This window comes from Mytilus galloprovincialis, chromosome 6 (genome assembly GCF_965363235.1).
Source record: "Mytilus galloprovincialis chromosome 6, xbMytGall1.hap1.1, whole genome shotgun sequence".
Taxonomy (NCBI): Eukaryota; Metazoa; Mollusca; class Bivalvia; order Mytilida; family Mytilidae; genus Mytilus; species Mytilus galloprovincialis.
The window spans coordinates 71,374,826-71,388,929 of record NC_134843.1 but is presented as its reverse complement, the minus strand read 5'-3'; positions in this window follow the sequence as shown (position 1 = coordinate 71,388,929).

Sequence of the window (14,104 nt, the reverse complement as noted above, 5' to 3'; positions counted from 1 at the left end):
GACTGAACATTAAAAACCCCACCAAACAAGGGATGATATTGGGCGCTCTGGAGGAGTAGGCAGATCCTGCTCCACATATGGCACCCGTCGTGCTGCTCATATATGTGCAAACCTCATTGATAAGTGTAATTCGGTAAGTCTCCATTCAACGAAATAAATACCAAATCATGGTTCCGAAAATAGAAACATAAACGTCATGTGTGTAACAGATATTTAATAACGGTCAACCAACTAGTGATAAGTTTAGTCGGAAACACTATTCAAATGAATATACCTTGACTACTTAAAAATTAATTATTAACCAATTTTTAAAGTTATAGAATAATTAGTCGTTTCAAATCCATACAACATTTAGTATAATTCAAACTACGTATAACAATATGAATAACAATAAAAAGATTTGGACCAATTTCTTTTTTTTTCTTTCTTTTTTTTTGTAGCAGTTCAGTGTATCTGTATTTCCGTTATTTTCCTCTTACATTGGATGCGTTTCCCTTGGTTTGAAATTGTAGCTAACCCGGATTTGTTTTTGCTTAATCTATATATGACTTTTGAACAGCGGTATTCTACTGTTGCTTTATTTACTGCACAAGATAGGCATACCGATATATTTTGTTATCTCTTCAGTGGTGATCGGGAACACAATATTTGAAATTGATATCAAACATTAATGGGTTGATCAAACCAAAAACGACTAAAAATGTATTCAAACCCGGGCAAAATTTATAACCCAAAGCATCGCCTTCTTATTATTTTAGGCACTTAATAAACAAATTGGGTTTTGTTTTGCGCTAAAATACATTTACTTTTTTGTTCTAATTTTTTTTATTATCTAATTCCTACTTAGAAATTTAATTTTGTAACTAATTGTGTTCGTTCACAAAAAAACCAACTTACCTTTTCACAGATAAAACGAAACGAGCTGCTACAGTCATCGTCATTCCATTGAAATCCATTAAGCTTTCGTATTGCAAGGCAATGTTCATTTCCAAATCGATTGTTTGGAGCATCGACAGTCCAATCATCAAAGGTTACCACAGTCTGACTACTTGTCCATATCCAATCGCCTTCATTTTGTATGTCTGTTCCGCCTAACCAGAAGCCTGAGGCAATGATATATCATATATAAATATATGTGTAAACAAATCAAAATCTGTTTTTGAAATAAACAAAGGCTTTACTAGCGATGTCATTTATAACTTGTCACGAAATGAAAATAACGTTTTATAAATTTCCTGCGAAAAACAGATTGTGAAGTTTTACTGTAGTTTGCGTTGTTAATCATAAAAGTGATTAATCTAACATTCTTAATCATTAATTCGATATACTTAATATGCTGTTTCATTAATATACCTTACAAAACCTTGGCTGCATTGATTCCTTAGCGTGCACGGAACAGTAAATGAATATAACTCTTTATAAATTGCGTGCGTCCGAAACAATTCTCTTGATTTATTATCATCAGGAAAGCTCAAACCTTAACATTTTGAATTGATTATGTTGAAATATAAATGACTTACAAGTTTTTGCACACCGACGATTTATGGTTAAAAGAGCTGAAGGAATTTAAAAATACGAGAACCGTTAGGAGCTATAATATATGATCAAAAGGGCCCTAAAACGAAAAGGTAAATTCATCTAATTTCAAATTTATCTGAGGAAGATAGAACCCTAATGTCCTAATGATTTCTTTTAATCTCTGATCGAGGAACTGTGGAATAGTTGGAAAATATCATCATTAGCGGTATCGACCCAGCGCTATATCAAAGTAAGAATTGTCAGCTTGGGATTATTAGTCTCTCGTGCATTGCATACATTACCAATCGATCAACTTATATAACGGGCCTGTTACCTTTCGAAAAAGTTGATTAGTTAAGGTATATAAATAAATAACGAAAATTCGCATACATAGACTTACTTCAAATCTTAAAGTTTCAGTTCGTTGGAAATAAGAATTAAAAAGTGATGTCTATTTAGAATTTCCATTGCAATCAATATACATACTTAATGCAAATGCAGTTGCTGTTGTCTTCAAAAAGTCCTTTTCACAACTGGATTTTACCTCTGCAAGCATTCCGTCTTTATTTTCGCATATAATCTAGAATATATATGTAATTTTATAATGTGCATTATACATGAATACTGTAAACAGTTTTGTTGGTACTGTGGGAGAACAAGTACTACCTTTTTATAGATGTCAAATTGAATGCATGTTTTGTAATCATAACGAAAAAATAAATGAAGTTTTTTTGAGTATACGATAAGCGCATATATACATATTAAATATGTTCTTGCTAGAAAAAAAACGAACGTTTCTTCAAATTCTCTTTGTTTATAATATTGAATATAATGACTGTATTTGCTACATACAATTTTTTTCTATTTAACATGATTATATAGTTTCGTAATTTGTTTTTGAAATAAGGGAGACGTATATATAATATTGAATATAATGACTGTATTTGCTACATACAATTTTTTTCTATTTAACATGATTATATAGTTTCGTAATTTGTTTTTGAAATAAGGGAGACGTATATATATATATAAGAGCACTGCTTTTATTTCCTTACCCTCAATTATTGAATGACTTGCAATTTCGTTTTCATGTATCTACGTTTGTAGCTATACATAACTATTTTTTTATAATAAAAATATTAATCAAGCAAACGCAAATTGAGGTTATTACTACAATTACTACAATACAGAATAACTTAAATACTCATAATTGTTATAAAGAAATTGTCGTATATGAATTTGGTCGATTACCGTGCTCCGATTAAGATGGAAGGCCTTTGATAGTTCCTTTTTACCAGAATAAAGATTGCCTTCGATTCCGTAACGGAGTCGTCCATTTTGATGATTCAGAAGCAGGATTTGGTGTGCTCGATCAGAACATTTAAATGGTGTAATACTTACCTTTGCGTCGTTCCAAGATCTTTCTGAATCACTGAAGAAGTAGCATTTTGTTTCATACTGTGTCCAGCCGTTTTGACAGGAGAGTGAAACTGAAAGTTTAGTGAAAACTATTTAGAAATTATAAACTTACTGTAAAATACAAATTTTACTATATGTATTTCTTTTGTATTAACCAATGCACTATATTTTATGTTCTTGTATTTTGCATTTGACCCTGTACATAATTTTAAAGAAAATTTGGTTATTTGGAATTATTTATTCTTTTTTTTATTTTAAAATTATTAAATAAAAATTTCAATAATAGGCATACAACTACAAGTGTTCATCGTGTGAAAATAATGTCAAATATGTGATATTTCCGCCTGAAATACAGACAGAATGTTCATTTTTTCTTACATTTTTGTAATTGATAAATAGAGGCAACAGTAGTATATCGGTATTCAAAAACCATTTATAAATATTGAGAGAACACAAATTTGGACTAAAAACTGTTACCGAGGAAACACATCAACTATAAGAGGAAAGCAAAGCAACAATAGGAACACTAAAGTGCAATAAAAAAAAAACACCACATAGTTACATAGAAACGAACAGTTTGATAACAACTGTTATATTTCTGACTTGGTACATGACATTTTAAAAAAGATGGTGGGTTGAACCTGGTTTTAAAGGCTAGCAACACCTCGCGCTTTATGACAATGGTAACAAAATAGAAATAACAACACTACGAGACAAAAATACAGCACAAACACACGCAAGAACATTCATCTGTGATTTTGTATTTTCTGATGGAATCAGTGTGTTTCTTCACAAAACAAGGATCATTATAACCCAAAACAAGAATTTATTTCGACGATTCCCATTTTTATAGAAAAAGCTCTGTTTAAGAGATGGTTAATTCGATCTTTTAATTGAGCATTGGGAACAGTAGTGTAAAGCGTAGACAAACCAAAGGTCTTAATGTGGCTGCAAAATTGCAGATTGAGATCAGAGATTTAGCAGTAGATCTTTAGAATAGCTGAGAATCCCCAACTGATTTTCACCACTGGTTGAATATATTGCATCACAATATTTCATAAGTTCATCTTTCACTATAGAAAGAAGAGTAATTCACATTTAAGAAAGAGTTTTGTGAAGTTCTGATATCCTGTATACTGATTGTAGATTTTCTACGTTTTCTTTAATGTTAAAGACACATGAAAGTAGGAGAGATTTTTGATTTTGTAAAATATTGTCCTTTATAAGTGATGTTAATAAATATGTAGGATTACCCGTTGTGTTACTGTGCTCTTTTATAAGACATTGCAATTAATAGTTTTTATATATGAAGAGAATATTATTGGAGGCTTCATCTGCTGGAACAATGACATATTTTTCGTGCAAGAGGAAAAGCATCTACATCCTCAGGGTTCTTAAATGGGTCAGAAATCTTTGTGCTAAAAGTATATCATGATTTGTGAATGCGCTTCTGAATGCATGATCGAATATCTTTGATACATTCATACAAAGTGTCAAGTTCTGGATCGTCTGGTTTACACTTTACCCATTTTCTAGCTTAATCCTCAACTGCATCCATCAGTTACTGACATTAATAAGAGAATTTCTATTTTGTTTGACTCCTTCACATAGATTTTCATTGACAATGAACAGCTAGCGAAAATAGCAGATTTATCTGTGTGTAATGTGTTTTTTTTTCAAACAAAAACATTCAAATCTGTTAATTACTTTTCATTTGTATGCTAAAAACTTTCGATAGCAGTAGATATTTTCGCATAAACATTTGGTTATAACGTGCACACATTTCTAATATGAAGCTTTCGAGCTTCATGCAAAATGTTCTTCGGTCGATGGTTTACATTCCAGCAGAAAAAAGAACCATTCAATTATCAAAGAAAAAGTCAATTCAATTAAGTAATGTCGCTAACGAGCACAAATGGTATACCGTCACCTCTAGCTCAACCCTCTTTTCATGTTTTTTTTTTATTTGTCATTTTCTTAAAGGATATGTGTTATATATTGTAGACAGATATCAATTGTCAAAATTTGTGATTATTATCCACAAATCATTCAAAACATATATAAATAAATGGTTTATTGCTTCCCATTTGCATTGACAGTACAGCATTAAAGCAACGTTTACATCTATAATTAGCCTTAGTTGGAGTCATACACTGTAAATAACAACCAAACATGATATATGGCATCGTATTTTTAATCTCTTAAAAAAGGGGAAAAAGAGATGAAAATTTACCTGTGGACTTCTTAATCATTATTGCCTCCTTTAAAAACTCATTTTGTGGACAACAAGATTGGTCTAGATTGCACTGTTTGGTTTTCCAATCAAAACTAGCATAACAGCAGGTTCTCTCTGCTGAACACACGGAACCACACGCGATTGATGATGGCACTATTACTTTCCGTATCGTTGTGCTGCTTGGAAGAATATTTCTGTCTTTATTATTGATAAAATCACATCTTTCAATTCTTAGTTTTGCACGACAACATGAAGACATGAACATAAAAAGTACTGTAGAAAGAACAACACCTAAAATGTTCATACCACGTTCTTTTAGTTTAGTTTAACGTTTACAAGGTATTGAAAAAAAAGTTGTCAGCTCTCTTACAGACATATAGCCATGATTACATCCTGACAGATTTCAATAAAAGTCATTTAAATAAAAACTATATCAGCTATTCAAACTTGGTATGACGTCATTCTAATGGTATACGTGTTCTTTATTTCAGTGGTTGGACTATCATATACCTGAACTATGTTACCTTGAACTATCCAAACCCTATACTTTCTTTAAAAAATATTGAAGAATTGAAGGTAGCATAATTGATTCTTACAGGTAAACGATAGTTCAAGGTCTGAAAAAAGTCCATAAATTCACACAATGTGTTTCTTCATTTTGAAAATATTGATTCGGTAATGAAATAATTTAAAAGATACTAGTACTTAAATAAAATATTTTACATCTGGTAGGTTTTTCGTCCCTGCAGTTACAACCTATCGGTAGTCGGTGCTTAAGTATTGGTATATGATTTACATGATAGATTTTCATTACCATTTTTTGTTGCTGTCGAAGATATCGAATTGGAATTAAGATCGCAACTCATTTTGGTAAAATCCGCTATCAATTTGCTCTGTTCATTTGTATCAGAATCGAGGTCAAAAGTAAAAACACAAAAATGCTGAACTCCAAGGAAAATTCAAAAAGGAAAGTCCCAAATCAAATGGCAAAATTAAAAGTTCAAACACATCAAACGAATGGACAACAACTGTCATATTCCTGATTTGGTATAGGCATTTTCTTATGTAGAAAATGGTGGATTGAAAATGAGAATTAGAATCTGTTTGCACCTGAGATCGCACAGTAGGAGGTAATTTTGTGAATTTTATCATGTTTATTTGTCTGTGATTTACGTTCGTCATTCACAAGCAATGTAACGTCTTAAACCAACATTTGCACATATTAACTGTTTTTAAAAGCCCTTTGTCAAAAGAATTGCTTACGTTTATATACACAAAGAATACAAAGAGTTATTATAATAACTAAAACTGTATTGATATTTTAAAACATAATCGAATATCTTCATTACTAAAAGTACAACAACATTTCTTTAGTGCATAAGAACGGAGGCAACGTCCATTTTCTCTTTGTTATATTTGCTTCTCCGCGGATCTGATAAAATAGTACTAGTACTATATTTTACTTGGCTATTATAAAAGATCTTCTGATAATACTTATAAATTTTATAGTCAAAGTTGTGACTGAGTAAAGACATATGAAGATAACTCGATCTTAATATTGTTGAAAAAGAGTAGGTACACGATATCACATAAACTTATCATAGTTACCAGGGTTGAAATTGTGTTTGCCAGACGCACCTTTGGTCTACAGATGCGCGATCGAGAACCCAAGCTAGGAGAAATAAACAACCATTAGTCGAAGAAAATTAAACAGCCCATGGTCAAAATAAAAAAGAGAAAAAGATTAACAGCAGTTTACAAAACCAGTTATTTTCTTTTCAGAGACAAATACGTAAAAAAAATTGCGCAGGGAAGTTACACAGGGAAGTGATGGTACCAAGATCTACCAACTGAAGAAATTATGATAAGATTGCTCTTTTCATCGAATGTGACCTACCGAATTAGACCCAACACCAGTTTTGCACTAACATGAGAAACACGACGGGTGCCAAATATATGGCGCAAGATTCTTGTTCTTCTAGAGCACATGAGATCGTCCCTTGTTTTTGTTGGGGTTCGTGTAGCTTAGTCTTTAGTTTTTATAGTGTTTTTATCTTAATTTTTCTTTTATCTCTGTCTTTTTCGATTTCTTGCAATTGTTTTTCAGTTTAAATATCCTATTGGTGTCTGGTTCTATTTTACACCTACATTTGAAAAAAATTAACAATGTAGAAAGACCGACAAAGTAGTGACAAAAAAAAAAAACGGAAAAGAGACGAAAAAAACCTAAAAAATACATAAAAGAGGGACGAAAGACACCAAAGGGACAGTCAAATCATAAATCGAAAATAAACTGACAACACCATGGCTAAAACAGAAAAAGACAGACAAACAACAGTACACATGACAGTGATAGGGCGTTTCTTCATTCAATGAGACAATATGAAGATAAGGACTCAAAAGATTTTTTTTAAAGAAAGCAAAATGTTTACATCCTGACGACAGTCATATAATTATATGCCAAGTTCTGCTATCACTACAAAAGTCAAAAAGTCTGAAAAGACCAGTTTTTGCCTGAATTTGCATGAATTTTTACTCGACATTCTTAATTTGTCTAAATCCTTTTTAAAAGTTCTTGACATAGTATGAATTTGTCTAATAAGGTTCTTGATTTTTCTTGACAAGTGTCTTGACAGTATGAACATTGTCTTAAACTTTCTCGACACTTCCTGTATCATCTGATAAGAGTCTGGATTAGTCTCGACCAATTCTTGACTGTCTTAAATCTGTCTCGATCTGTCTTGACATATTCTTGACATTCTTGATAATGTCTCGATTTGTCTTGACATATTCTTGACATTCTTAATAATGTCTGAATATGTCTTGACATATTCTTGACATTCTAAAAAATGTCTGAATATGTCTCGACACATTCTTTACAGTCTTGAATATGTCTTGACACTATTTTAACAGTATAAACGCCTTAAAATGTGAACAGACTTATTCTGCACTGTTTATGACATTCTATTGCTGTTATATACTTATTATAGCTAAACTAGACTTTGAAGAATCAAGGATTAATTTGGTATAGTAAGATACCCTTTTGGTTCAACTAAGTTGGAATACCCTGAATAGTCCCCAATGTAGTCTAATTTTTATTTATTTTTATTAAACGTTTAATTCATTGTTTTCACTTGGAATATAAGTTGAAGTTACTGACAAACAGTATTTAGATATTTACCGTTCGCAAAACTGCCAGTCAAATTTGCTTTACTAAAATGGGTGTCTCGTAGGCAGTTAAAATGGACCCATTATAAATACATTTTTTTTATTATACCCCCGCTTTGAAAAAAAGGAGGTATACTGTTTTACCTCTGTCTGTCCTTCCGTCAGTCCGTCAGTCCGTTCGTCCGTCCGTCCCATGAATATTTTTCGTCACATTTTTCTCAGGAACTACACTACCAGGATTTCTGAAATTTGGTTTCAGGCTTGATATAAGTCAGCTATACTGTGTGATGCGTTTTCAGATTCATCACTTGACAACTTCCTGTTTACCGAACACTTGTATGATTTTACACATGATAGCCAAGTTGAAAATTTTCGTCACATTTTTCTCAGGAACTACAATACAAGGATTTCTGAAATTTGGTTTCAGGGTTTATCTAAGTCAGCTATACCGTGTGATGCGTTTTCAGATTCATCACTTGACAACTTTCTGTTTACCGAACACTTGTATGATTTTACACATGATAGCCAAGTTGAAAATTTTCGTCACATTTTTCTCTGGAACTACAATACAAGGATTTCTGAAATTTAGTTTCAGGGTTTATATAAGTCAGCTATACCGTGTGATGCGTTTTCAGATTCATCACTTGACAACTTCCTGTTTACCGAACACTTGTATGATTTTACACAAGATAGCCAAGTTGAAAATATTCGTCACAATTTTCTCAGGAACTACAATACAAGGATTTCTGAAATTTGGTTTCAGGGTTTATATAAGTCAGTTATACCGTGTGATGCGTTTTCAGATTCATCACTTGACAACTTCCTGTTTACCGAACACTTGTATGATTTTACCCAAAATAGCCAAGTTAAAAATTTTCGTCACAATTTTCTCAGGAACAACAATACAAGGATTTCTGAAATTTGGTTTCAAGGTTTATATAAGTCAGCTATACCGTGTGATGTGTTTTCAGAGTCGTCACTCAATAACTTCCTGTTTACCGAACACCTGCATATTTTTACACTATTAATATTATCCACTTGCGGCGGGGGTATCATCAGTGAGCAGTAGCTCGCAGTTTCACTTGTTATTCCTGGAGTAGATAATATTTTTCTTTTAATCTTTGGGAAATATTCAATTTTTTTTATGTTAAAATAATTAACTTCATAATTTTGATGAAGAAAATCAATTTTAATTCATTCTTTTTTTTTTCATCAAAATGATGATTTTCATTTTCACCTATGAACAAACTTTTAAAATTATAGTGGCATGGTCGGTCAACTGATATTAGCTTATTACAGGTAAAGCAGTAATTTCTATTTGACAGTTACGTGTAATCTGGGGTGTGGAATACCTTAATTGTATTGGGAACATCCTGTCCATGTGTAATACTTAATATATATTCCAACAGATGACATTACACAAATCTGTTAAATGAATCATTTGTATACATGTATCATCATAATTTGCTATTTAAATAAACCACATTTTGGTACAATAATTATTTACAATATAAACATTGAATATTATGAATGTAGAACGAAATATTGTCTACAGTATGATTGGTTTTAATCATTTAATTTATAAGATTAAGTAATCAAAATTTGTAATTATTTAAAAACCCAATTTTAAATTGTTTTATATCAACACACCCACATTTAAATTATTTTATACATTAGATTTCATAGCCATATTTGCATTTGTAAAGATATTTATATACCCAAATTTTCAATTATTTTACATGCCCAACTTTTATTATTGAAGTTTAACTTGAAACAACAGTATATTATATAAAGAGAAATAAATATTAAAGTTATATCATGAATATTGGTCTTGATTTGTAAAACTCAGAACTGTCAAGTAAATTTAAGACACAATTCAAAATGTTCAGAATATGTCAAGCCATATTGAGAAAAAACTAGAGGCTCTAAAGAGCCTGTGTCGCTCACCTTGGTCTATGTGAATATTAAAGGAAGCAGATGGATTCATGACAAAATTGTGTTTTGGTGATGGTGATGTGTTTGTACATCTTACTTTACTGAAAACTTAAAAATTGACTATAAAGAACAATAACTCCTAAGGGGGTCAATTGACCATTTCGGTCATGTTGACTTATTTGTAAATCTTACTTTGCTGAACATTATTGTTGTTTACAGTTTATCTCTATCAATAATAATTTTCAAGATAATGACCAAAAACAGCAAAATTTCCTTAAAACTAACAATTCAGGGTCAGCAACCCAACAACGGGTTGTCAGATTCATCTAAAAATTTGAGAGCAGATAAATGTTGACCTGATAAACAATTTTACCCCATGTCAGATTTGCTCTAAATGCTTTGGGTTTTGAGTTATAAGCCAAAAACTGCATTTTACCCCATGTTCTATTTTTAGCCATGGCGGCCATCTTGGTTGGATGGCCGGGTCACTGGACACATTTTTCAAGCTACTAACCCAAAAGGATGATTGTGGCCAAGTTTGGATTAATTTGGCCCAGTAGTTACAAAGGAGAAGATTTTTGTAAAAGATTACTAAGATTTACGAAAAATGGTTAAAAATTGACTATAAAGGGCAATAACTCCTAAAGGGGTCAACTGACCATTTCAGTCATGTTGACTTATTTGTAAATCTTACTTTGCTGAATATTATTGCTGTTATAGTTTCTCTCTATAATAATATTCAAGATAATAACCAAAAACAGCAAAATTTCCTTAAAATTACTAATTCAAGGCCAGCAACCTAACAACGGGTTGTCCGATTCATCTGAAAATTTCAGGGCAGATAGATCTTGAACTGATAAACAATTTTACCCCCTGTCAGATTTGCTCTAAATGCTTTGGGTTTTGAGTTATAAGCCAAAAACTGCATTTTACCCCATGTTCTATTTTTAGCCATGGCGGCCATCTTGGTTTGACAGCCGGGTCAACGGACACATTTTTCAAACTACTAACCCAAAAGATGATTGTGGCCAAGTTTTGATTAATTTGGCCCAGTAGTTTCAGAGGAGAAGATTTTTGTAAACTATTACTAAGATTTACGAAAAATGGTTAAAAATTGACTATAAAGGGCAATATCTCCTAGAGGTCAACTGACCATTTCAGTCATGTTGACTTATTTGTAAATCTTACTTTGTTGAACATTATTGCTGTTTACTGTTTATCTCTATCTATAATAATATTCAAGATAATAACCAAAAACAGCAAAATTTCCTTAAAATTACTAATTCAGGGGCAGCAACCCAACAACGGGTTATCCGATTCATCTGAAAATTTCAGGGCAGATAGATCTTCACCTGTTTAACAATTCTACCCCATGTCAGATTTGCTCTAAATGCTTTGGTTTTTGAGTTATAAGCCAAAAACTGCATTTTACCCCCATGTTCTATTTTTAGCCATGGCGGCCATCTTGGATGGTTGGCCAGGTCACCGGACACATTTTTTAAACTAGATACCCCAATGATGATTGTGGCCAAGTTTGGTTTAATTTGGCCCAGTAGTTTCAGAGGAGAAGATTTTTGTAAAAGTTAACGACGACGACGGACGACGACGACGGACGACGGACGACGGACGACGGACGCCGGACGCCAAGTGATGAGAAAAGCTCACTTGGCCTTTTAGGCCAGGTGAGCTAAAAAGAATGTCGAGAACATGTCGAGAAATTTCAAGACAGTATTCAAATGTCAAGAATTTGTCAAGAAATTTTAAGACAATATTCAGAATGTCGAGAATATGTCAAATAAATTTCATACAAATTTGATATAAATGAGAATTTGTCAAGAAAAATTAAGACACAAGTCATACTTTTGGAGAATGTCGAGTAAAAGTTCATGCAAATTAAGACAAAAACTGGTCTTTTCAGACTTTTAGACTTTTGTAGTGTATGCAAGTACAAAGTTGTAGAGCATTGAGGACCCAAAATTCTCAAACGTTGTGTCAAATACGGTTCAGGTAATCTATTCCTGGGATAAGAAACCTTATTGTACAATGTAATGAATTATCATTCATAATTTACCATAATTTATTTATAATCCAAGTTGTTCCATTTGCTTTAGTGCATATGTGTCATTAATGATGTCACTGCAAAGAATGTAAAAAAGTTCTATGAAAGACACCTCAACTGGTCATTTTATGAACATGTTTTGTAGAAATCAAATAAAGACATTCTCACTGAGTCTATTAGAAAAAAGATTATGTAGTTTTCCTTAAATCCAAGAAGTCTGAAGACCTTAAAGAATCAAGGCATGGTAGTGCAAATAAAACATTTTTTTTTTATCTACTCAACGTTTTTGTGACCGATTTCTCCATCCTTATGTAATAGAATTACTCATGACAGGAAACTACACTATGCAGATATATTGTCTCATTATTAAAATCTAAGAAAAGGCTATCAACAATTGAGATTTAAATTCTTCTTCCTTCTATTCCAAGGAAAAGTTTGGTGACTCATACTGTAGTGTACCATGAAGATGTATTACTTTAAATGTTCATTGTTGAATTATACATTATCTTTGTATAAGGATTCTTCACCACAAATTACTTAAATAAAACTCTACTCCTAGATTGGCCTTCTTTTACCTTAGGGGTCCCAATCCCTTAAGCTCATATATAGCTATACTAAACTATCCTTTACCGCAAATCGTACCCGAACCCATAACTAAACCTTATACTAGCTCAAACCCTAAAACATCCCCTAACTTAACCATAAACATAAATGAACCCTGTAAGTATTGGGACCCATAAAGTAAAAAAAGGCTGATTTCTTTATGCCTTACTGTAGATTAAGAAATTATTATGTGCATTCATTATTGTGATTTTGTTATTTTGTTATTTTAGACTAAAATGTGATTTCAATTTTACGATTTTTCTCCTTTAATGCATATAAAAAAAAATGTGAGTTTAAATTATTGCGTTTACAACTCTGTCGCATTCTTCGCAATAATAAAAGCCTGGCAAAATTCCTGAATTTACAGTATTTCTTTTGTTTGTTGTTTGTAGCTGACATCAGAAAATAATATGAATTGTTTCACATTTTGCCATGACAGAACCTTTTATAGCTAAGGTATACATTTTGTTTATTGTTGAAGACTCACAGTGCCTTCTTTTTGTTTACATTTCTTCCTTTGGTCTTAGTTGGAAAGTTGTCTCGTTAGCATTTACACAAAATCTCTGTATTCTTATATAGAGCCAAAACTTCTCTGGAGTATGCAAAAAAACAGAGTTGAAGCAATATGGCTAATGTTTACCTCCAAATTGAGAGCATTTTTGAGAGTTACATTACAGGCCTTAAAATTGCAATACCATGGCATAGGTATCAGGTGTTCAGGAAATAAAAACAAATTTCATATTCAAAAAGTTCCCATAACAAACCATGATGAAATAATCATACTTTGTATAATTTGATTATTTTCCTTGTTAGGCCAACTAAAATTAATTAGTAGATTTTCATCCAAATTTTTGAAAAAAATGGGGCGGGTGGGAGGATTTTATTTTTTATTTTTTATTTCTTATGAAACCCTCTTGTGATGTGTTCTTCGAATATGCAAGTGTAATAATGAGCTTATAGCATGTATATACATGTATAAGTCATGGTACATAATATTTCAAATCTTAACATGAATAAAAATCTCTGATTGACAACCACTTTTCTACATGTAATTGCTGCTTTAGAAACCTAAACAGCAAAAACATAAAAGAAGAATGCTCTCTTCAGTTGGACTACCTTCACCAAATTTATGTGTCTTTCTAAGCTACTATTTTCTTGTCTCCATA